We start from the raw sequence: 23,788 nt of genomic DNA on the forward strand, positions 1-23,788 counted from the left end.
GCATGATATCTGTGTTCAAAGACCTAAAACAATCACTGCTCCCAGGAAATATGCTTTTCCACGGAAATATGGACCCCCTTTTAAGTTTCATAAACTTGTGTATGTTGGGGGGGCAGGAAGATAGGGAGGGGGGAACGGGAGAGAGAGAGAGAATGGCACTTCACACAGCTACAGCTTCCAGACAGAAGTGAGAGGACGCTTACTCATCTGGAGTCGGTTCTCTCCTACCTTTGTGCTATTTAACCTGAAATATCAGGCTTGCAGGACGAGCACTTTGACCCTCTGAACCATCCCTCTGGCCCCCAGGATCCTTTTCATACTATCACAAAGATGCTCAGCTTCACCAGCAATCAGGAAAATGTAAATCAGAACTGCACAGAGGCCTGGGGAGATGTCAGGTCAGCTGGGCAAGCAAGAGGACCTGAGTTCAACGGCCAGTACTCACATAAAGCCGGGTGCAGTAGCCCTATCTGTAACCCCAGGGCGGGAACATGGGAAGGGACAGTGGAGTCCCGGGGCTTGATGGCGAGTCAGTCCAGTGGAACTGGCCAGTCTCCAGGATCGGAGAGACCCTGCTTTAAAAAATAAGGCAGAGAGCAATCAAAGACAGTCAAAGTTGACCTCTGGCTCCACCTGAACAAGTACATATTTTCACATGCTCCTGATCCCCTACACATACACACACACACATACACACACATACACACCACACAACATATACACACACATATACACATCCCTCCACATATACACACACCACACACAAACATACACACACACACACGTACACACAAATGAGTCTTTCAGCATGGCACCCTGGCACCTATATCCAATCCAAGCATGTAGCAGCTGAGGGAGAACTGGCACAGGTCTTTCTAAGGCAAGCCTGGACTACATAACTGGGACCCCATCTCTATAACGAAAGAGGGGGGAGGACAGAGAAAGGTAAGAGGGAAGGGGAAGGAGAGAACATGGGAAGACACAGAGAAGGAAAAGAGACCTCCACAGAAACCAACCCAGCTCATGTCTGAACTTCTACCTCCAGAGCTATGAAATGTCTGTTGCCTAAGCTGTCCTGTGTGCGGGTTTTGGTTTGTCAGCTGTAGAACACTAATACAATGCCCTGGTCTGAGGCTCTGCCTCTAAACAGACAGCCACACTAACATTTGGCAAGGGCCCCAATCACCAACAGAATTCAGCTGGTAGAGTGCTTGCCTGGCGCACGCATGCCCCTAGGTTCGAGTCTCAGCCCTGCAACTGAGTAAACCCAGCCTGCAACTCCAGTGTTTGGAAGGTAGAGGCAAGAGGATCAGACTTCAAAGTCATCCTCGGGCTACACTTGAGTTCCAGGCTAGCATGGGATACACAAGACCTTATGCACTGGGAACAGCTTTTTTACTCACAACAGACAGAAGAGAATTCCAGCTGGCTTCTTTCGTGTGTTAATCTTGATGTTGCAGCCTGTGGTCGCCATCCCCTGCCTCCTTGTGTGACCCTGGAAGTGCCAGGATGCAAGCTAACTCCTAGCCTGGAAGCAGTCCCAACCCCAGGGGACTTGGTGCACACTGTATATGGTGCGGCCAAGAGAGTGGCAGACTGCGGACACCGTAACTCCCTGGAGGTCCACCCACCCCTCTTCTTGTATACAGCTTCGCAGGGTCCAGCAGTTTTTAAATCACAGCCTGTCCTAGAAAGTGTGGCAAGAGAATGGTGACTACAGGCCACCATCAAGATTAACGCACGGAAGACTCCAGCTGGCAGGGAACGATGGGGAACCTTTCCCCTACCTGGGCATCATCTAGCCGACAGAGTGTGCATGAGAAAACCCCAGAGACACCGCCCTGAAAGATGGAGGTCCTATAAATGAAAAAGTCCTATAAAAGAGCTACATATCTCCTGGCCCACCGCTTTGGGGGACTCTTTCCTCAGCTCACTGTCCCCCTTCTAGTCTTGGGAGAGCTTTCTCTTTCTTTTTTAAATTTATTTTTATTATTTTAAATTATGTCCATGTGTCTGTCTATGTGCACATGTGTTCATCTGTGATTGTGTGCATGTATCTGTCTGTGGGTGTGCATTTGTGTCTATGGATGTGTGCACATGTCTGTCTGTGGTTGTGTGCATGTGTCCGTCTGTGGGTGTGTGCATGTTTCTGACTGTCTATGATTGTGCATGTGTCCATCTGTGGGTATGTGCATGTATGGTTGCGTGCATGTGTCTGTCTGTGGTTAAGTGCATGTGTGCATCTGTGGGTGTGTGCATGTGTTCATCTGTGAGTATGTGCATGCGTTTGTCTATGGTTGTGTGCATGTGTCCGTCTGTGACTGTACATGTGAGAGCCGTTGCCGGGGATGTGAAACCTGCCAGAAGCTGGAGTTACAGGTAGTTATGAGCCACGTGATGTGGGTGTTTGGAATTGTACTTGGATCCTCTGGAAGATCAAGCTTTGCTCTTAACCACTGAGCCATGTCTCTTTCTTAATGAACTGTCTCTATTTACATTTCTATCCCTTCGTCCATGTCCATGGTTGGTACTTGCAGGAGAAGCTGGAACCAGGTGCCCTCTTATCCCAGGCCCTTGCCAAGCTTTAAACATGCTCCCCCCCCCCATAACATGTTTTTCATTTCATGCTGGGCTTTCTTTGGTTCTCAGCCTTGGTGCTTAACTTGAAATGCCACAGCTTTTGTACCACAACCCCTCCTCCTGGCAGCTGCCCATCCTGCTGCTTTTGCCTTGTACTGGGTTAAGACTGTCTTTGATCTTCCTTCAGAGTCCGTTTTTAAATTCTTTTCTTACTGAAACTAAGAACCTCAGTTTCCTAAGAAAACTATGTCAAGCAACAGCAAGGCCATCCTCCCTTTAGCACAGAGACCACCCCACAGCCAACGTTGACCAAGGCATTCTGACCCCAAGAGCAGCCTCTATGAGGCTGCTAACCTGTGCACCAGGGTATAAGAGCCAAAACAATTCCCAAACCGATTCCCAACACACTTCTAGAAAACACTCCAGCAGTATCTGAACAGGCTCAGAGGCTTTCCTAAGAAAGGGTCTTCACAGACTAAGGCCTGCAGTCATTCCCTGAACAGAAGGTGACCCTGGCCGGCTCTCAGGAGGATGCAGGCCAAGGGATGACATGCCTGGGCAGGACCACTGTCTACTGCCACCTTCTGAGAAGTCAGGCAGGGAAAAAGACTTTCCCTTTGAGAGCTTAGGTTGCCTACTCTCTGGGCCCAGTGGAGGAGACTCCCGGGGCGGGGCTGGGAGCAACAGGGCGGCCCTTGTTTCCCTGCAGGTTCAACAATCTGGTTTTCATTGAACACGGTCCTCACTGCTCTCCCGCCACATTTTTCTTTAATTATGATAAAAGAGGGTAACTTAATCAAGCATAAATCCTGTTGAAATGAACAGGAGAAAATAAGGGGGTTAACGTGATGGTGAGGGGGAGGGTGGAAACTTCACCCACAGATCCTCCTCTGGATTTCGGAGGGAGCCTGTGTGAGGCCGCCCAGCCCGGCAAATAAAAATGCAGGCTGGTTCCTACCCAGAATCCGGTCCCCATTCTGCCCTGGGAAGAAGAAAGGAAGGCCAGGAACAACCTGCTCTCTTGATTGAGGCACCTGAGAACAAAGACCATAGTTCACCTGGCAAGACCCATAAGACCTGAGTTCCTGACGCCACCAACCCAAGCTCCTTGTCTCACACCGGGGCTAACCAGGAGAGCGGCACTGATCGTTGGTGACTTACCTACAGGTATATGCGCACAAAGTACACGCACATTCACAGGAATGCACACAACACCAAGAGGCATGTGCCATGTTTATAAGAACACAAACAGTGGCTCTCCAGACATCTAAAGGCCAGCAGCCACAACAGCTGCAGCCCCTAAGAGGTCTCTGGTGGAGCAGGGAACTAACCCTACCCCATACCTACAGAATCAAACCCTCTCTGGTGGGGATGGGGAAGGACTAGCCAGGGTTCTAGACTGAGGACCCAGACTAACATCAAGGGCCCATAGATACTTAAGAGTCCATGGCTTCCACACACAGAAGCAGTCCTGATCGAAAACAAGGGAGAAAAATCACATTCATCCACACAAGGGACTCCTACAAAGAACACGTAGCTCTCGGGGTTTTCATATGCCACAGCGAATCCTCATTATGGATGTTATCCACCTGACCATGCTTCCAGATGAGGAAGGGTTACACAGAACGGTTCAGTCAAACCTGGTACAGGAGCAGGAATCAGAGCTGTGTGCTGCTCCCTGCCGCCACCCCACCCCGCCAGCAACATACACACCTAAGCGGCACACACAATGCCAGGAGTCACACAGGACTCCAGGTAAGCAAGAAAGTCCTCCCTTACAGGGAGTGGCCTCGGAGAAGGAAGCCAAGTAGCCTGGATTCAGTAGCACAAGGTCCGGGTGGTCATCCGTGGGAACTTGGGAGGTCCCTGAAGAGAGGGTGACACCACTGCAAAGGGTCTGAGTAGGGTCTCAGCTCTGCTCAGGAGTGTTTGAAGGTCTGTCTCCTGCACACACTTGGAAGGCTGGAGCATTTTCGGGAGTCTTTGATTCTAGACGGATGATCTTAAAACATCTTTCCAGTGGACAGGAATGGGTGGGTGCTGGAGTCACTGAAGGGGGCGTGCCTCAACCTGGAGCAGTTAGAGTTAGGAAAATCACATAAGGTCTCCCTCAAGCCTATCCTGTGGGCCACAAGACTACAAGCAGTCCTCAAGGCCAGAGCCTTCTGCTCCAGAAGAGTCCATGGAGTCATTCTCAGGAAGGTAAAGCCTCATGGAGGTAATTAGAGACTCTAATTGGGGGTGGTCCGAGTAAGGCTTGGGGGAAGAAAACAAAACAAAAACCAAGACAGCCTGAAGGGCTTGGCTTCTAGGTTGACAGAAAAAGAGCAATGCTGAGCAGCTCAGGGAGGCTTCTAGCCTCTGAGAGCCCATTCTCCTCACATGAAGGGGAGGCTGTGGAGTTCCAAGGACAGATGGACTTGTCACGGGAGCCTTCTGCAGCACTCAGTGACTTCTGTATGTGAAAGAATCCCGCAACCAAAGCTGCCCTCTGCCCCCTAGACAAATGAAAAGACACTGAAACCCAGGAGTGGGGACAAAGAGCTGCCTGGGAAGGAAGAATGACTCTATCTGGGAACAGGCAGTTGGCAGAACACACAGAGGGGAGACAGCTTGGTCAGCAGACCTGAGTTGGAGCCCCAGAACCCTCATTAAAAACAAAACAAAACAGGGGGGGGTGTGGTGGCATATGTTTGTAATTCTAGCACTGGCAAGGTGGAGAAAGGCAAGTCCCCGGGGAACATTGCAATCAGTCCCTGCTTAGGAAGTTCCAGGTCAGTGAGACACAGAAGAGAGAGAGAGAGAGAGAGAGAGATCCTCTGGCTTCACGCATGAACTTACATAAATATCCTCTCCCTCTCTCATACACATACACACACATGCACACACACACAGAGAGAGAGAGAGAGAGAGAGAGAGAGAGAGAGCTCACTACAATGGAGTGTGTCTGCACTTTCCCTAAATTCATGTTGACTCTCTAACTACCATAATGGTATTTAATAGTGTAGCATGGGAATTGATTAGGCTGACCCTGAAGCCACTTGGGTGGGGCTCTGACATGGGATTAACTGCAAGACTGGGTGGAGAGTTTGCTGCTTTCTATACCATAGCGACACAGCAAAGGGGGGGGGCTGATTTAACCAACTGCACATAAGCTCACAGCCTCCCTCCGAAAGGGCCAGATGTGAATCTCTGTTGTTTAAGACAATTTAATCAAATACAGCAAAAAAATCTACGTAGTAATTTCTCCCTCCCACAATGCACAAATGGCCGAGAGACGCTCACAGAGATGCTCAGTGCTGGTACCCGCCCACGAAGCACAATTTTGAACTAGTAGGAAGTAACACTTCCCACCAAGGATGGGCTAATCTTCATTGTCAACTTGAAATAATAACGAATTGCCGGGGAAGGGAAGCTCAGTGAGGGGACCGTCCAGATTAGGCGGCCTACAGGTATGTCTGTGGGGGACTGTCTTGACTGTGGTAAGGTGGAAGACTCAGCCTAAAAGTGGGTGGCACTGTTCCTTGGGTTTGGGTCCTGGCTGTGTTTTAATAGAGAGGGCAAGCCGAGCACTAGTGCGCATGCTCCAAGGCTCTCTGATCAAGGCTGTGAATGGGATGTGATTCTTCGGGTCCTGCAGGGTCCTGCTGCCCTGACGCCCCCGCTATGACAGAGAACTACACCTTGAGCGGCAGCCAAACCAAGCCCTTTCTTTCAGAAGTTGCTTTTGTCGGGTGATTTATCACAGCGACAGGAAACGGGATGAAAACAGATGATTCTAAAGTAGAAAGGGGATCGATGGGAATGAAAGAGGAATAAGAGAGAGTAATAGACATGGAAAATCATCGAAGTATGACATACACATATGTAAAATATAGTGAAACCCATTATTGTATTTAATCAGTATATGCTAGTAAAACACTGATTGTTTTTAAAGGACCAATTTAGAGATGCTGGAAACAGAAGTGAAGGAGAACAAACCCAGACAACTACAAAACTAGAAGAAAATGGGGGGGGGGGAGTAGGCAAGGAAACAAAGTGGCCGATGAGGGGAATGAGGAGAGGCTGGAGATTAGCAGCTGTGAGCTCCCAAAACCTTGACAAACCACACAGAGAACACTGCCTCTCGGCCTGACCCTCAGCCTGAGCTGAAGGGAGCTGTGGCATTACCTTGGGCTGTAGCAGCACAGCACAGCACAGCACAGCATGGGCGAGCACATGGTACAGAATTCTTCACCTCATGGTAGTCAGGAAGAAGGAGACAGGGAGAGTCTGGAGTTGCAATATCCCTTAAGGACACACTATCAATGATGTAATTTCCTCCCACTAGAACCCACCTCTTAAAGCCCCCCACTATTTACCAACATCACTACAGGCTAGGAACCTTCAATATCTGGGTTTGGGGGGACATTCCTAACCCAAATCATAGCTGTAGAGTTTGGGGACTGGGTGCTCAGGTCCCGTTGAACATATGAGGCTCTCATCCTGGTCACATGAGATGAACAATCTTTTCCATAACACACAGTTTGAATTATCTAGGTGATGGACACTTTGCCCTGAAACAGTATAAAATAAACCTTACAGTTCTGACTGGCATTTGGCCAGAATATGTCTGGTTCTTGCAGTGGAGAAGGCACTGGAGGCTAGAGGTATAGCTTGGTGGCGAGTGCTCAGAACAGAAGCGGAAACCATAGGCATTTGGGCAGCTTCTTCATGTAACTTCATCTCCCAGCCCATGAGCACACCATGTGTCTCTAATGCCCCATCCCAGGATGCTGGGAACATAGCCATGGGCATCTCTAGAGAGAGATGGACAGGGAAATAGGACCAGTGTCAACGCGCACAGAGGAGGGGCAGGAAGTCGAGTCTTGCATTTAAGAGCTGCGCTCTCAATTATGCCTTATGTGTTATAAATTCCCCTGCCAAAGTTTGCAGGAAAACGTTGCCATAGATCAAAGTGTGTGAAGGGGACTTGGCCTGGACTGTGAATGTCACATGAATCAGACGTCTGTGGCAAGCCAGCCACCTTGCCAAGACAGTCTCAGGTCTAGCTTCCTCCCCCAAGCAGAAGTTCTGTGAACCATTCCCCACATCCCTGAGGGCTTGCCAAGACACTGATGAGGATGAAATGTCTTCAGGCCATGCTCATTGCAGACAACTTACTTAAAAGACAAAGAAAAGACCAGATAAATCACATCTGGAGCATCCTCAGGGGCCATATGTTTCATTTATGCTGCTGTTACGCACCCCATTCTGTCTTCCCCTTGTCTTATCTAAAGGGGAAGTGGGGAGGGTCATGAAGATAAAATTCTTTAACAGTGACTTAACTCCGCAAGCTTTGTAAATGTAAGTAAGTTCAAGGGCATGGGAGTCCCCGTAACGGGAAGTGTACAGTGCACAGCTCCTTGCAAAATACTCTTCCCAGCAGCCAAACCTTCCACAGACTTCTCTGTAGTAAGGAGAATCTCCAGTGCGCAGGTTAAGGAAGGATAAAACCTTTTTCAGTATGAATTTCAGATACAGTGATTCTATATGGACCACCGTAAGGGCACATTCTCCTGAATCCTTTCAGAGGAGGAAGGAGGAAACAACATGAAGGCCACCACCCCCCTCCTCCACCATGGCCTTTCAACCATGAGCTGGCAGATTACAAACTTGCTACCCACAGGAGGTGTCCTGAGTCCCCAGATTAGGGAATCAAGGAATCAAAATATTCAATGGCAAAACTCGTTTTTACATTTTTGCCCAATTTAAATAAAAAAATTACACGTTTTTGTGGTACGCTTGGTGCAACTGCCACCCCCCCCCCCCCGTGATGTGGAAGGATGGGACACAATAAACCCTCTCCCTCTTATTTTAATATGTGTGGCATGCAGATGTGCATGTGTATTCACGTGTGGGCATGAGTATGTATGCAGATGCATGTGCACATGTGCGTATACATGTGTGTAGAGGTCCAAGGTGAGGCTGATAGCCAGTCTTCTCCAGTCGCTCTCCAGAGTATTCATTGAGGCAGACAGCCCCAGGACTCACGCAAGGCTAGCTAGCTAGCATGTTCCACCTTCAGAGCATTGGAATTACAGGTGGCTATCATGTCTGCCTGGCAGTTACCCGCGTTCTGGAAATCCAGATGCCAGTCCTATACAACGAGCAGTTCATCTATCGAGCCACCTCCCCAGCTTGACTTTTTCTCTTTATAAATTGACGATCACAGGCATTTTGTCACAATCACAGAAAGCTAAATTTGCTAACACCTTCCTGCTCTTTAGAGACTCAGGTCCCAGGATGATGGTTTGGTAATCATAGATAAACAATGGGTAGGAAGGCAGCAGATACCAGAGCCACAGGGGCAGCGTGGAACAAGGCGGAAGGACAGGAACGATGTTCACCAAAGTCTTAGACTAGGGAATACATTTCAGTTCTGCATGGTGACCACAGTTAAGATGTTTGGTATATTTCAAAATAGTTCAAGTGGACTCTTGTGTTCCCAACACACACACACACCATCTACCTGGTGATTTATATGCTAATTAGCTGACAGAATCTTCCTCTAATGCATGCATAAATGAAAACACACACTGTATCTTATAAGTATACAATTATATCAACCAATAAATACTTGTGGACGTCAAATAAGGAAGGAAAAGGAGTCATCCCACTGGCAGGGTGTGCTGTTGCTCTGCAGCCCAGGCTGGCCTTCATTTCCCAGTCCTCCTGCAACAGGCGAGGGACTGAGAGATGCTACAGAAGATTAACATGGAGCATTTGCTTCTCTTCCAGAGGACCAGTTAGGTTCCCAGAACTCACATGGTGGCCCACAACCACCTCTAACTCCAGTTCCAGGCGATCTGTTTCCTTCAGGCTTCGCTGAGTATCGGGTATGGGTACGAGGTGCATGTACACATGTGCAAAGAATCACTGATATACATTAAAAAGCATAAGTCAGTCTCTTTAAAAATGAAAGATCACCATGTGGAATAAGGCGGTTTGCAGAGGACTGGCGGCCGGTCCTCACCAGGCAGTATCGGACGAACTGAGCATGTGTGATGCAAAGGAATCAGGTACCACACCGGACGCTTCTGAAGGCTCCTCGGCTCACTTAAGCTCTCTGTTTCTACTCTGTGCCTGACACTAGAGACATGACTTTTCCCCCAACTCTTCCTAGGGGAGGCCTGGATTTTCACCAAATCTGCATCGTGTTTTTTCTCTTAAACTCTAAAAAATTGTCCTTCCAGCCTCCTTCTGAGTACACTAAACACTTTTATTAACGAGGCTAAGAACCCCCCAAAGACTTTCCCCAGTAACACTCCTGCTTCAGGCTCCTAAGTTCTAGGATTTCAAGAGGGTCCCACCACAACATCTGGCTCATTTCTGCTGCTTCTGCTGCTGCTGCTGCTGCTGCTGCTGCTGCTGCTGCTGCTGCTGCTGCTGCTGCTGCTGTTGCTTCTCTTCTTCCTCCTCCTCTTATACAAAGTTTCTCTTTTTTTTAACAGCTCTGGCTGTCCTGGAAACTGGCTTTGTAGAGCAGGCTGGTCTTGAACTCACAATCTACCTGCCTCTGGGGGATTAAAGATGTTGTCACCACCACCCAGCTCATCACACAATTTTTAAAGGGGCATCATGTAACCAAGGTGATTATGTAACTGTTGTCATCTATAAATGAATCCTTCCCACTCCTTGAGACTGAACAAGGAGACCAGCATGGTGGCTCACAATGCAATCCCAACACTCAGGAGGCTGAGGCAATATTGCCATAAGTTGGAGGCCAATTTGGGCTACAGAATGAGTTTTAGGCCAGCCTGGGCTACAAAGTGGGACCTAGTCTCAAAAGAAACTAGACAAGAGCAAGGTGACATTATATTTCCAAAATGTGGGCCCTTGGCATTAGCTCCTGGGGCCGGTGAACCAGCTAAACTCCAGTTGCCAGTGTTCTCTAACCAGGTCCTGCCTCCTCCCAAACTGAGCCACAACAGATGTTTCCTTCCAGCTGCTGCCTCTGGGGCATGTGGCATCCAAACATACTGGCACACACGGAAGAAAGGGCCCTGTCTCGCTTTACCTCCGGTGCCTTTAGGTACAACGGTGATGCCAGTGGAAAGGCTTTCTGGTGGATGGGCAAGGGATTAAACGCATCTGCTCTTCCACCACACACACGTGCACACACACACGCACACACACACACCTGCCTGCTGTCTGTTTACAGAGCCGTTTTCCACAGCAGAACAACGCTGCCCTGGAGTTGGAACCACTGGGCACACGGGGGCTATGAAATGTTAAATGTTTACATTTAACTTTACAATGTTAAATTAACTTTAAAAAAAAAAAAACAGGCATTAGAGGCTGGAGCAAGGGCTCAGTCAGTAAAGTGCTTGTCCTACAGGTACGAAGAACGGGTTCAGATGCCCAGCATCCATGTAAAAGCTAGAGGGCCTCCTGACTGTCATCTAGGCCCCTGAGAGGCAGAGACGGTGAGTCCCTGGAGGAAGCCGGTCAAACACACTAGCCAAAACAGTAGATGAGCTCCGGGGTCAGTGGGAGACACTGCCTCATATGGTGGAGAGGATCCAGGAAGACACTTGAAATCCACCTCCTGAGATTACAAAAACACATATTCAAACATACATGCATGTACACGTCCAAGTGCACATACACATAAACACACATGCGTGCTCCAAAAGATAATAATAAGCATTAGGAGGCGAGAGATGACTTGTCAATTAAGTGTCTGCCATGAAGCATGAGAACTTAAGCTCCAAGCCCCAAACGCCAACATGAACAGCCAGATACAGTGACTTATGCCGGTATCCCCAATGCCTATGGGGCTGGAGGGAGGTGGATCCTGCACCTCGTTAGCTAGCGACTCTAGTCAAAATGAAAAGCTTCCTATTCACTGAAAGACCCTGCCTCTTAAAAGAAAGGGGGAAAAAAAGAAAGAAAGGAGGAGAGAAAGAGAGGTGGAGAGCAGCTGCACACGTTCAATATCTCCCTTTGACCCTCTGACCTCTATATGCACACAGGTACACACATGTGCACATATCCACACCAACACACAACACATTCAAACTTGCATAGAAAAAAAAACCAGTTTGGCATCAAACCATCTGTGCAGCTATAACAGCACAAGGAGCTACTGAAAGGTAATCTATAAAGAACAGGGATGTAATTCTTATACATGTAAAAACCAGGAATTCTGAGACCAAGGGCCCCTCACTTGGAGAGAGCCTTCTAACTCCATCTACCATGGAAGAAGGCAGAGCGGCAGGAGAAGATGGGAGGGTGAAGGGGGCATAAAAGAGGAGGGAAGGTAAGGAAGGGCAAAAAGAGGAGAACACAGGGAATATTGCAGGTTTGGAGCGACGCATTTTAATTTTTATTTCATTTTATTTTTCTTCTTTTTCCTATTTCCCTCTGGCTTCCACACAGTACTACAGGCATGAGGGCGGCAGGAGACAGGGTGCAGTAGAGGCAGGGTGGGCAGCAAGCGGCTTCACACTCAGAGAAGAACCCACTTGTGCACACAGAGGACCTGGGGTCCAAGGTGTACCCAAAACCTGTTGCTGTTCCTTTTATCTCCCTGTCCTCCAACTACGTGGTCCCAGACATGGGTGCGATATAGGTGAGCAAGGCAGCTAAAGTCCAAAGCTTGGGACTGTAGGATGGGAAGGGACCCCAGGAGACTCCAAGAACCAGGGACATGATAAAGAGGAAGACACTGAAACCCCCAGCCCCTTGGGTTGTTTATAGACTCCACGGACCACCCATGAGCTACATATGCCGAGCACAGGTCTGCAGCACAGCACCACCCTGGTTCGGGACTCACACGGGTGTGCTGTGCACAGTATGGATCCGCTGCTCTACACACAAAGGATTGGAAAGCGGCACACACAGGAAGTACAGACACAGAGCCCTGCTGGGAACCTGTAGCTCAACCCCACACATCTCTGCGGACTCTGCTGCCGTCTGAATAAAAGGAAGGCACCAAGTCTCAGCCTGAGAACCAAAACATAATTTTTTTTAATATTTATTTATTTATTATGTATACAATATTCTTTCTGTGTGTATGTCTGCAGGCCAGAAGAAGGCACCAGACCTCATTACAGATGGTTGTGAGCCACCACATGGTTGCTGGGAATTGAACTCAGGACCTTTGGAAGAGCAGGCAATGCTCTTAACCTCTGAGCCATCTCTCCAGCCCCCAAAACATAATTTTAAACTCCCCCTGACATGACCCAAAAATTCTCAACACAAAAAGACCCAAGAACATCTCAAATGACCAGTATACATTAACAATTTGTTGCAAGTATTGCAATCATCCAACAAAGACTTCAATAACACTATGAGTAAAATCCCCCACAAGTAAGGACAACTTCAGAAACAAACAGAAAGAACATTTGAAAAGACATGAAAGTTATTTTGAGAAAAATTAGAATTTGAGAATAAAAACTTTTCATAACAAAAACAAAACCTCCATAGATCATCCAAAGACAGTACAGAGAAATGTCAATAAAAATTGTAGAACCTATGAGTCTGGGTCAAGAGCACATACTGCTCATCCAGGGGACCTGAGTTTGATTCCCAGCACCCAAGTCAGGCAGCTCACAACCTTTGGTCACTTCAACTCCAAGGGATCCAAGACCTCTAGTCTTTGTGGGCACTTACTCACACACATGCATCTCTCCACCCACATGCAAGCACACACATAGACACATAACTAAAAATACTAAAATAAATCTTTTAAAAAATATAAAACAGATACAAATATTTAAAGTGTTACGAGAGCATAAAAGATCCATGGGACATCATGAAATGCCTGGCATTCCTACTGTCAAGAGGCTTAGGAAGAGAGGGAAAGAATCAGACACACAAAATAAGCTGAGTGAGCTCAACAAAAGACAAAATAAAACAAGCAAACAAACAAAAAACAATGGGCACCCAAATATATAATAACCACCCTGTAAAGACTGCAGACAAGTGGATAAAACTCTTAAAAAGACATCAGAGAGAAAGATATTACAGAGAGAGAACAAACCATGATACTGAGTCACTCTGAACGGGGCCCAGCTTGTCTTATCACAGACAAAGCCCAGTGACAACAGATTTCTTACTGGAGACAATGGAGGCTGGAAGGACATGGAATGGAGGATTTGAGGGTCACTAAGACAGGAAAACCACAAGCACTGCTCTTAGGAACATGCACTCTCAACAGGGTCAGCAATCCACGCCTACACATTTACCATGTAGAAATAAAATTCCACAACCGTATTTATAAAATACTGTGTCCTGAGAGACTCACACATCCATGACAGTATTCTAACAGGAATGAGACTGTCACATTCCTACTGTCTCCAGGGGTTCTCACACCACACAGCAGAGCTCAGTGACCCAGAAAACCCTAGCCATGGGCAACCTGGTCTTCCCTGGAAAAGGTTTGCCAATTGCCAATCTAAGCCAGTGCTTGGGTACTTCAGTAATTAAAGAAGAAGATGGTATTTTGTTTGATTGACACAACTGTCCGAACAGTCACACATGTCGTAGGCTCCAGGGCCATTGTTTTAAAATCAAGGAAATTTGTTGAGAACAGAGCAGAAGAGTTCTGGTATGCAGGCTGCCCAAGGTACGGATCCTGAGGACAGGGATCATCACAGCTAGTCTCCATAGCAACGTCATCAAGGTGGTGCTCTTCACCCCTCATTGATTCCCGTGACTGTTGTGAGGACCGCCAGTCTTCCCAGTTCCTCAGCATGCATAGTCCTATGATGTGGAAAGAATTAAAGATTGAAAGCAAATTGTGCTCTAACAAATAAAGCTTGCCTGAAGATCAGAGTGTGGAGCTAGCCACTGGTTAGCCATAGAGTCCAGAGTGGTGGTGCACACCTTTAATCCCAGCACTCAGGAGGCAGAGGTAGAAGGAGTTCTTTGAGTTCAAGGTCACCCTGGGGCCACATTCTAAAAGAGAAACAGAGCTCGGTGGTGGTGGCTCACACCTTTAATCCCAGTTCTTGGGAATTACACGCCTTTAATCCCAGCACTAGAGAGCTGGAGACAGGAAGGGATACAGCTGGGCAGAGAGAGGAACATAAGGTGAGAGGAGACAGGAGCTCAGGGCATTCAGTCTGAGGATTTGTAGAGAAAGGATCTTGCCCCCTTTTGGTCTGAAGATTTCGTAGAGATAAGAACTAGTGGCTGGCTGCTTTACTTCTCTGAACTTTCAGCTTTCACCCCTAATAGCTGACTCAGGGTTTTTGTTATTAAGACCAATTAGAATATATGCTACAGCAATTTCTAAATATTTAATAAAACACTAAAAGCTGAAAACATAAATGATGAAGGAAAAAGATGCCTCCCCTTGGAGCTGGAGAGATGGCTCAGAGGTTAAGAGCACTGCCTGCTCTTCCAAAGGTCCTGAGTTCAATTCCCAGCAACCACATGGTAGATCACAACCATCTATAATGAGGTCTGGTGCCCTCTTCTGGCCTGCAGACATACACACAGACAGAATAATGTATACATAATAAATAAATGAATATTAAAAAAAAGAAGCCTCCCTCCCCTTTCAATCTGACTCACAGCTCCCACAGCCCACAGACAACCCCAGACACCACATGGATGTTGGACTGCACACCACACAGGGCTGTTGCTGTACTACACAAGGACACCATCACACTGCCCAGTGACATCACACTGCATAGGGAAGACTTTAGTAAGGCCAGCGTGAGCAGTGTTGCACACCTGTGGAAAATATTTTTCTCGTGGCACCTGTGGGATCAGAAAAGCCCCAGATGGGAACATCTTCCATGTCTGAGATGCTACTAGCAGGGTTCCCAACACAGCTTGAGACCCAGTGACATAAACATGGAAAACAGCCTCTTCCTACAGGTCAACCAACAACTCCTGACTTGAAAGCAGCCGCTCTGGGCCAGCGCCAGTGTCCACGTTGATGGCTTCTGCCACCCAGAGCTGGCCTTGCCTGTTTTGACAACTTCTCTGGGGCTCAGAAAGAACAATGTGGGGTGGGCTCCCACCCTGTGCCATCCAACAGCTCACAGACAGCCCTGCCCTAATGTCTTTCACTGGGACATGAACACTTCCTCTACGTACACATTAGTCTCTGTCGTGTGTAGAGAAGATAAACACACATGTATATACACACATACACACATGTGTATATACACTCACACATATAGATGAAACCAGACATATTGCATGTATGCATGAAGAATAAACAAGATACATATATATTATAAATCACATAGATTACATATATACGCTTGCACACACTACATATACAAAAACCTCACTCTCTTTGTCTTTCTCCATCCAAGCCTTTATTCATCTTGAACTCTTTTTATCCATTTACCTCATCTTATCACTTATTGGTCACAAGGCCACGCAACAGGTACCAGCTAAAAGTTGTCTGAATAATGAATGAACCCACTCACAAACCTGAAGACTGTGTGTGTTCACAGTCTATAACACGAAAGTGTAAATACATATTCCAAAGTGATTTGATATTCAGCTCTGACCTTCCCACCTGACACACTGCGCTTTCCCAGAGAAGGCTGCTTCAGGGTTTCATGTTTACAGGTTCTTCTGCAAGGCGACTCTGGCTCACCCTGGTCAGGAGCAATTTCTCCATGAATCCCAGCAGGCCCTGGGATTGCTGTGAGCCACCGTGTGGAAAGGAAGTGGCCCTTGACAGTTCAGAATGGAGTCTAACTGTTCAGATTCTACTTCCTATTTTAAAAGCACTCTTGGGAGAATCCTCCCTGGAACTTGGTTGCTAAACTATGAAGAAGCCAAACACAAGAGCCCGCCTTGGGGTTCTCGGGTGAAGGAAGCCTACCCCCTAATTCTGAAACATCAAGCCAGAAGCCACCAACTCACAACTATGTGGTACAAAACATTATCACTTTCAGGACTGGGGAGATGACTCAGCGAGTGAAGCATTTGATGTGTTAGCATGAGGGCCTGAGCTCAGATCCCCATCACCCACATAAAGCCAGCCATGGTGGTTTAGGTGAGTCGCCCCGAGTTGGAAGTGGGAGTAGACAGGGAATCCCCAGAGCAAATCTAGGCAGTCAGTGAGCTACGAGCTCAGTGAGAGACTCTGTCTTTAAACATAGTGTAGGGAGAGCTGGCGAGATGCTCGGTGTTTAAGAGCACTTGTTCTTGCAGAGGATTTGGGTTCAATTCCCAGCACCCACATAGTAGCCCACAACCATCTATAACCCCAGTTCCAAAGGATCTGGCACCCTCTTCTGACTCCGTGGATATTAGACATGTCCATGGTGTGTATATATAAACATGCACGCAAAACAGTTATATATATAAAATAAATAAATCTAAAAAAGATTTAATTAAAAAACTTAAGGTAGACAGTTGACAGAGGAAGACATTTGACATCACCCCTGGCCTGCACACTTGCACACACGGGGGTGCACACCTTCCACAAGCATACAACACACATACACACAAAACCACTCTTTTCAGAACACCCCTAAATTATAGCATAGTATTGTCACACAGCAGCAGACAATAGAATGGCTACCTGTGGGGAGTTCATAACTCCACAAAATTCTCAAAAGTTGCCCACTCACCATTTACTCGTTTATGCCCGGTTGGTTTGCTCTCGTCATTTCTAGACCCAGGTCTGTGCCCATCAGCAGGCTGGGGGCACCTACGATTCTTCAGCTCATCAACTGGTCCCTCATCACTCTACCTGGTGCAACCCTCTGCCAACCACAGGGAGTTAGCTCTCTCTGGGAAGCACTGCAAATGTCACAAGGGAAAGTTAAGGTGCAGCAGGGTCTGCTCTGCTGGGTCCCAGGTATGAGTAGGGGAGGTGTGGAACACATCCTTCTTCCCAGGGATACGCTGTGCCTGGCCAGGCAACACCCAGGAGCTGCACTGACAGCCTGTAATCCACCCACTGCTGAGCACCGGGGTCCAGAGCTGAGTCCCACAGAGAGATGCCTTCGGGGAAGCTATGTCCTCCCCTGAAAATCCAAGCTGTAAATACCTCCTGACAAATTAACTCTCCCTTCTCCCTTGAGAGAGAAATTTGAAGAGGAGGAGGAGGGGTTCCACCTGAGCATGTCTGGTGGTCTTGTCAGGTCTGGTGGTCTTGTCAGAGCTGTGGGAAGGGGTGGGTGTATTTGGCTTGACAAAGACTTACTGTCTGTAATTCTGTCTCTACCTGTTGAAAATCAAGTTGTGACATGGAACAGTGATTGCTGACACCTGGAAGGCAGCTGACAAAGTCACCTGCCTAGGGAAGGCCCCCAGCCCTCATTACAGTTAAACTCACTCAAGGAAGAGAGAAATTCCTTCATCACCACTCTGAGGTCAAGAAATGAAACTTCTGGTTCAGAGCAGGAATAATGCTGGTGAGCTCTCCACCCCCGGACACAACACCTGAGATTCATCAACTTAAAAGAAGAGGTTGTTTGGGGGGGGGGGGGGGGGTCACAGTTTCAGACTTGACCCGTGCACGGGCAATTGGCCCAGTTGCTTCATTCAAGTTCTGGATGAAGAATTACATCATGACAAAACACATGAGAAGCAAAGACCCTCACGGTATGGCAGCCAGAACCCCAAGACAAAAAAAAAGAGGAAGGTGGGGTTCCAGTGTCCCTTCCCACAGCACACTCGCAATGACCTAACTCAGAGAGGTGAGGAAGCTACCAATGACAAAGACTGGCCGCTGGGGTTCAAGGAAAACAGTTATATCCTAACACAAAAGGTACAACACGAAGCAGTGGGTAGAAGCTGAAGAAGTCATCTAGGACGCCAAGCTAGGGTCATGGATAAAGCCCGCTACATCAAGCCATACTTTTTGGTGTTGACAAAACAGATCTACATCAGATGAAGAAGTCATCTGGGGATTTGATTTCATATCTACAGAGGAGAAGCCGGCGACTGGTTTTTAAGCTTCAAAGCACAGGCCAACTTTTAAATCTACTATGGCTGTGTTCCATAAGAGGAAACAAGGCCAGGTGGCAGCACACGGTGGTTTACCAAATATTGCAGCCTCAGTGCCAAGACCTGCTGCTCAGAAAGAGGGGGCGGGGTGAATTTCCTTCCAAAGTCCGACTGATCACGGAGAAGGTAGATAGCCCCGAGGGCACTAGTGGACATGGATGAGGAGGTTTCACGGCCTTTAACGCCTTTAACACCGTATTCATTCAATATGAACTGAACCAAGGAGTCTGTGTTGATTAATTCTGATTATGAAGTTGACAGGATCCAGATTTACTAAGACATAAATCTCTAGGCATGCCTGTGGGGGTATTATCTAGGTTAGGCTAATTGAGGAGAGAAGACCCACCCTGAATGTGGGCAGTGCCATCCCATGAACTGGGCTCCTAGACTGAAAGAAAAGGAGAAAGAAAGATGAACATCAAACATTCATCTCTCTCTGCTTCTTAATTGTAAGTGCAATATGACCACTGCCTAACACTCCCATGGCCATGACTTGTCCACTATGCTGACTGTGCCATTTAATTGTGGACCAAACATGACTTGCTCACCATGACAATGACTATACCATCTAACCATGGGCCAAACATGACTTGTCCACCATGACAATGACTGCACCATCTAACCATGGGCCAAACATGACTTGTCCACCATGACAACTGTACCATCTAACCGTGGACCAAACAAGTAAAGAACACGGTCGTTCTGAGTTTTTATCTTTGTCAAGGCATATTCTGTATGGCACTGTAACTGCCATCGAGGATTCTTCTGAGGGACCTGGGCAGGGGCCCATGAAACCCTTCTGGACAGGATTCATCATCATTTGGAAGCACATCTGTGATGTACAGGAGCAGCGCTGACGAGAGTTTGGAAGACGTACCTTCCAATCCTCATGGAGGAGTTAGAGGAGAGGACTCCAGCAAAGGAGTGCCTACAGACAGGAAGGAGAGAGCAAGGAGGAATGTGGGGACCACACAGGAGGGGCTGCTTGTTATATGAACACAGAAACTGGTTGCCTGATGTGGAGTCTATTCCGAGGGAAGAGGCTAGGGTATGGTTGAAAGGACAACAAAGGATTTAAACTATCGTATGAACTCGGGGTTGGGAGATGGCTCAGTCAGTAAAGTGCTTGCTGCACAAGTCTAAGGACCTGAGTTCAATCTCTAGAAGCCACATTAAAAGCCAGGTGTGGTACTGTACACCTTTAATTCCAGCACTCGGGAGGCAGAGGCAGGGGCAGATGGAACTCTGTGAGTTCGAGGCCAGCCTGGCCTACATAGTGAGACCCTGTCTTAAAAATAATGATAAAAATATTCTGTTAAAAAGGCAGACATGGTGGTGTGAGTGTAATACCAGTATTAGGGAGGAGGAAGCAGAGGGATCCCTGGGACTCCCCTGGCCTAATGGGAACCCCCCATTAATGAAATCTTGTCATTTTAAGAAAGAAAAGGTGGACAGCACCTGAGGAAGGAGAATGGCCCAGCATTGCCCACCGGCCCCTTCCTCAGCACACAAGCGACCACTCCCACACATATACATGCACACAAACACACAAACGAACATTGCAGGAACTTAGTTGACAAGCGGCAGAGGATCTGATGACTGGCTCCTGTCTGGTGGTAAAAACACTACCAGACATTATCCCAAGCTGCAGAGAAATCGTTCACAGAGCAAGGAGCCCAAGGATGCGACATGCTGTCTTATTTTAAGAAACTGCCACCACCACCCAGCCTTCAGCAACCACCACCCTGCTGAGTCAGCAGCCATCGGCACCAAGGCAAGACGCCCCACCAGAACAAAGATTATGACTCGCTTCTCTTGGCTCAGACGAGCACAGCATTTTTTTTTAAAGCAATAAAGAACTTAATTATAGTATGTTCATTTTTTTTTAGACATTAGTCTATTTCACTCTTAATAGACCCGAGTGTAGTATCAACATACCTTTTATATTACACTGAGAAATCAGAAACTTGTGTGTGACTTGCTTCATGGGGACAGTCACTTCTCTGTACTAGTCTGGCCCCAAACTCACAGTGTCTCCAAAGCTTGCTATATGCCTGGTTCCTGTCTCTTCCGCTGACAGACTTAGACAAGCCTGTGTCTCTCTGGGTTAGAGCTATGCTGAGCCAGGAGGAAGGGCCATGGAGCCGAGGTACCTGGCCCGGCCTTGGGGCAGCACTGACAGGGCTGTAATTAGATTGAACTTGCAAACTGCTCCTGAGCTCAGAGGAAAGGCTATAAATACCTCCAGGGATTATGAACCCCAAAGATAATCAATTATTTTCTCATCAAAAGGAGGCCAACAAAGAGGCTGTAAGGGTGGAGAACCCATAATTTACTTAAGCCTGGAGCTTTAAGAGGGCTTCCATAGTGTTTAGAATGCCACAGGGTCCTAGTACTAACCCTGCCTTTCTCCAACAAAGGGCCTGATAAGTCCTTTAATAACTATGGAAAAAATACCAGAGTAACACTTTAATGACACACATTCGCTAAATGCACACACGGGCAGGGGAAGGAAGAGAAGAGTGAATGAACCTTGCCCAAGAGACCACAAAGGCCACACTACCTGAGGGCTCTTAGGTCTCATGATTGTTCCCACTCCTGGGGCTGTCCCTAGTCTTCTCAGTGGGTGAGCAGATGGCCTCACAGAGGCTAGAATTTCTCACTTAGCTTCTCAACAGAACTCCACACCAACCAACCTTAGCACATCTCCCAAATAAGCAAGTTTGCTACCTACCAAATGTGCGTGCATTGGACAACACCTAGATATGTCCACTGTCTGGGATTCTAGAGGCTCCCTATCATACTTGGCTGGCCTCCAACAAGACACTCGGAGCACATGCCGAACAGCACCTGCGGTCCCCAGCCTTGTCTAGGAGGCACGTGCAGAAGGAACGACCTTCGCTCTCCATGGATGACAGTTAAACACCAGCTACAGACTCAGATTCCTCCAGGAAACTCCTAGCTCTGGTTTTCAGGACAGAGGAGGTGGCTCAGCTGGGGAGGGGCTTCTTGCAGGCAGACAAGCATGAGGGACTCAGTTTGGATCCTCAGTACCCACATGAAAGGCCAGGTATGGCAGTGTACACTTGTAACACATGTGCTGGACATGTGTAATCCATGCACTGGGAAAAGACAGGTGAGGCAGAGGCAGGTGAGTCCCGGCAGCTCACTGGCCAGTCTGGCTGAAAGGGAAGCTCCAAACACTGTGAGAAATCTTGTCTCAAAGAAACAAGGTAGAAAGGAATTGAGGAAGGCTCTTGTTAATCCTGAGACTGTCAGATTTGAAAATAAAATAAAATAGAAATAGAAATAAAAAAACAGCTCCACCATTTGGGGCCAAATTTGAAGCAAGTTTTATTTAAATATTAAATACTGACCAAGATGGTCTTCAGTCAGGGTACTCTCTGGAACTTCCAGCTGAGTGATCCCCGAGACACACCTTGCAGAGCTGTTTAAGGAAAACCTATGCGGCCACTGTACTTTCCCATGTGGCTTTTGTGTTATTTTTCAAGAACTACAACTCCCTTCATTCCAGGAAGGTCCTTGGGCAGTTGGGACTTACAGGTTAATTTTGGGTCTTACACACCCTGCTTTTTACCTGTTGCCTCCAAAACACAGATGCACACAATCACTGTGAAGATGTACAGCACACAGAGCACACGCAGATGCACACACTCACTGTGAACACATGCACCACACAGAGCACACAGATGCACACACTCACTGTGAACACATGCACCACACAGAGCACACAGATGCACACACTCACTGTGAACACACGCACCACACAGAGAACACAGATGCACACATTCACTGTGAACACATGCACCACACAGATGCACACACTCACTGTGAACACATGCACCACACAGAGCACACAGATGCACACACTCACTGTGAACACATGCACCACACAGAGCACACGCAGATGCACACACTCACTGTGCACACATGCACCACACAGAGCACACGCAGATGCACACACTCACTGTGAACACATGCCTTACAAAGTCTTGTATGTAATTTTCTTTGGGGTTTGCCGGCTATGGGGTACTGAGCGGGACAGAAACCCCAACAAGCCGGCCCTCATGTTACAACACAGAGCACACGCAGATGCACACACTCACTGTGAACACATGCACCACACAGAGCACACAGATGCACACACTCACTGTGAACACACGCACCACACAGAGCACACAGATGCACACATTCACTGTGAACACATGCACCACACAGAGCACACGCAGATGCACACACTCACTATGAAGACATACAGCACACAGAATGAAAGAAAGCGCAATGTCCTTTACAGACAGAGATAAACCTTCCACAGGCCATGGAAACAGATTGACAGGAAAGCAGCACGGCTGGTGGCACTGGCAACAAAGAAGATCTTGGGCCATACCCGTGGGAGAGATGAATGGCACACTGGCCACTCTGCCACACAGGGAGCCACCCCACATCAAGAGATGACAGCTCCCTTCTAAAGTTTGCTGGCAGGGGACAGGCAGAGAGAGGGAACACCCGTTTAAGATTGTGTTCTACTTTCTTTTTTCTAAGTTATATTTACCTTTCTAACACAGACCATACACACAGTGGGGAGGGCAAGAGACAGACTCAGGAGTCACGGGAGACTGAAGAGTAATGTTCTCCTCCTCCCTCCTCCCTGTCCTGCCTCCCCAGCAGAGGTAATGATGCCAGCTCTCTTTAATCCACAAACCCTGAATACTTCCAGCATATGCACACACTTGTGCCAGAAGTCCAAGAGCTGTGCTCTCCAGAACCTCTCCATCCCTCCACATAAGACAAACCAGGCACTGTCATATGCACGGCCAAAGAAGCCCCAGAAGTTTGGGGCCCCAGAACTGAAAAAGGTCTACACCTCGCAGGTCCTGCTCTTACAGCCAAAGCTTCATTATCTCGTTCTGTTTTTCTGAAACAGATTCTTTTTCTGACTAGTTCCCTGGTTCCAACACCTGCACACTGGCAGATGCTGTGACCCACCAGATTCCTCCAGGAAGGACTGTGAAAGGACACTGTGGTGTTGGCCTCACTGGCCCTGTGAAGGGTTACAAACAACCCATTCACCCCATTCATTATTTTCTTTTAATAAAGAAAAGGGAAAGCAGGCCTTCTAGAGACAGAGTCGGAGTTTCATGGTCTCTATCCTCCACACCTGCTTCTGTTTTATTATTATTATTATAAATGTATGTGTGTGTATGTG

General features: G+C 47.7%; 1 protein-coding gene across 1 annotated transcript in view; it reads right to left on the reverse strand.

Annotated features, from left to right (window-relative positions):
- Ror2 (ROR family WNT receptor 2) overlaps window positions 1-23,788 on the reverse strand; it is a 175,030-nt gene that overhangs the window by 99,049 nt on the left and 52,193 nt on the right. The gene's annotated exons all lie outside the window — the stretch shown is intronic.

This window comes from Myodes glareolus, chromosome 14, assembly GCF_982192425.1.
Source record: "Myodes glareolus chromosome 14, mMyoGla1.1, whole genome shotgun sequence".
In the NCBI taxonomy this organism is placed as follows: Eukaryota; Metazoa; Chordata; class Mammalia; order Rodentia; family Cricetidae; genus Myodes; species Myodes glareolus.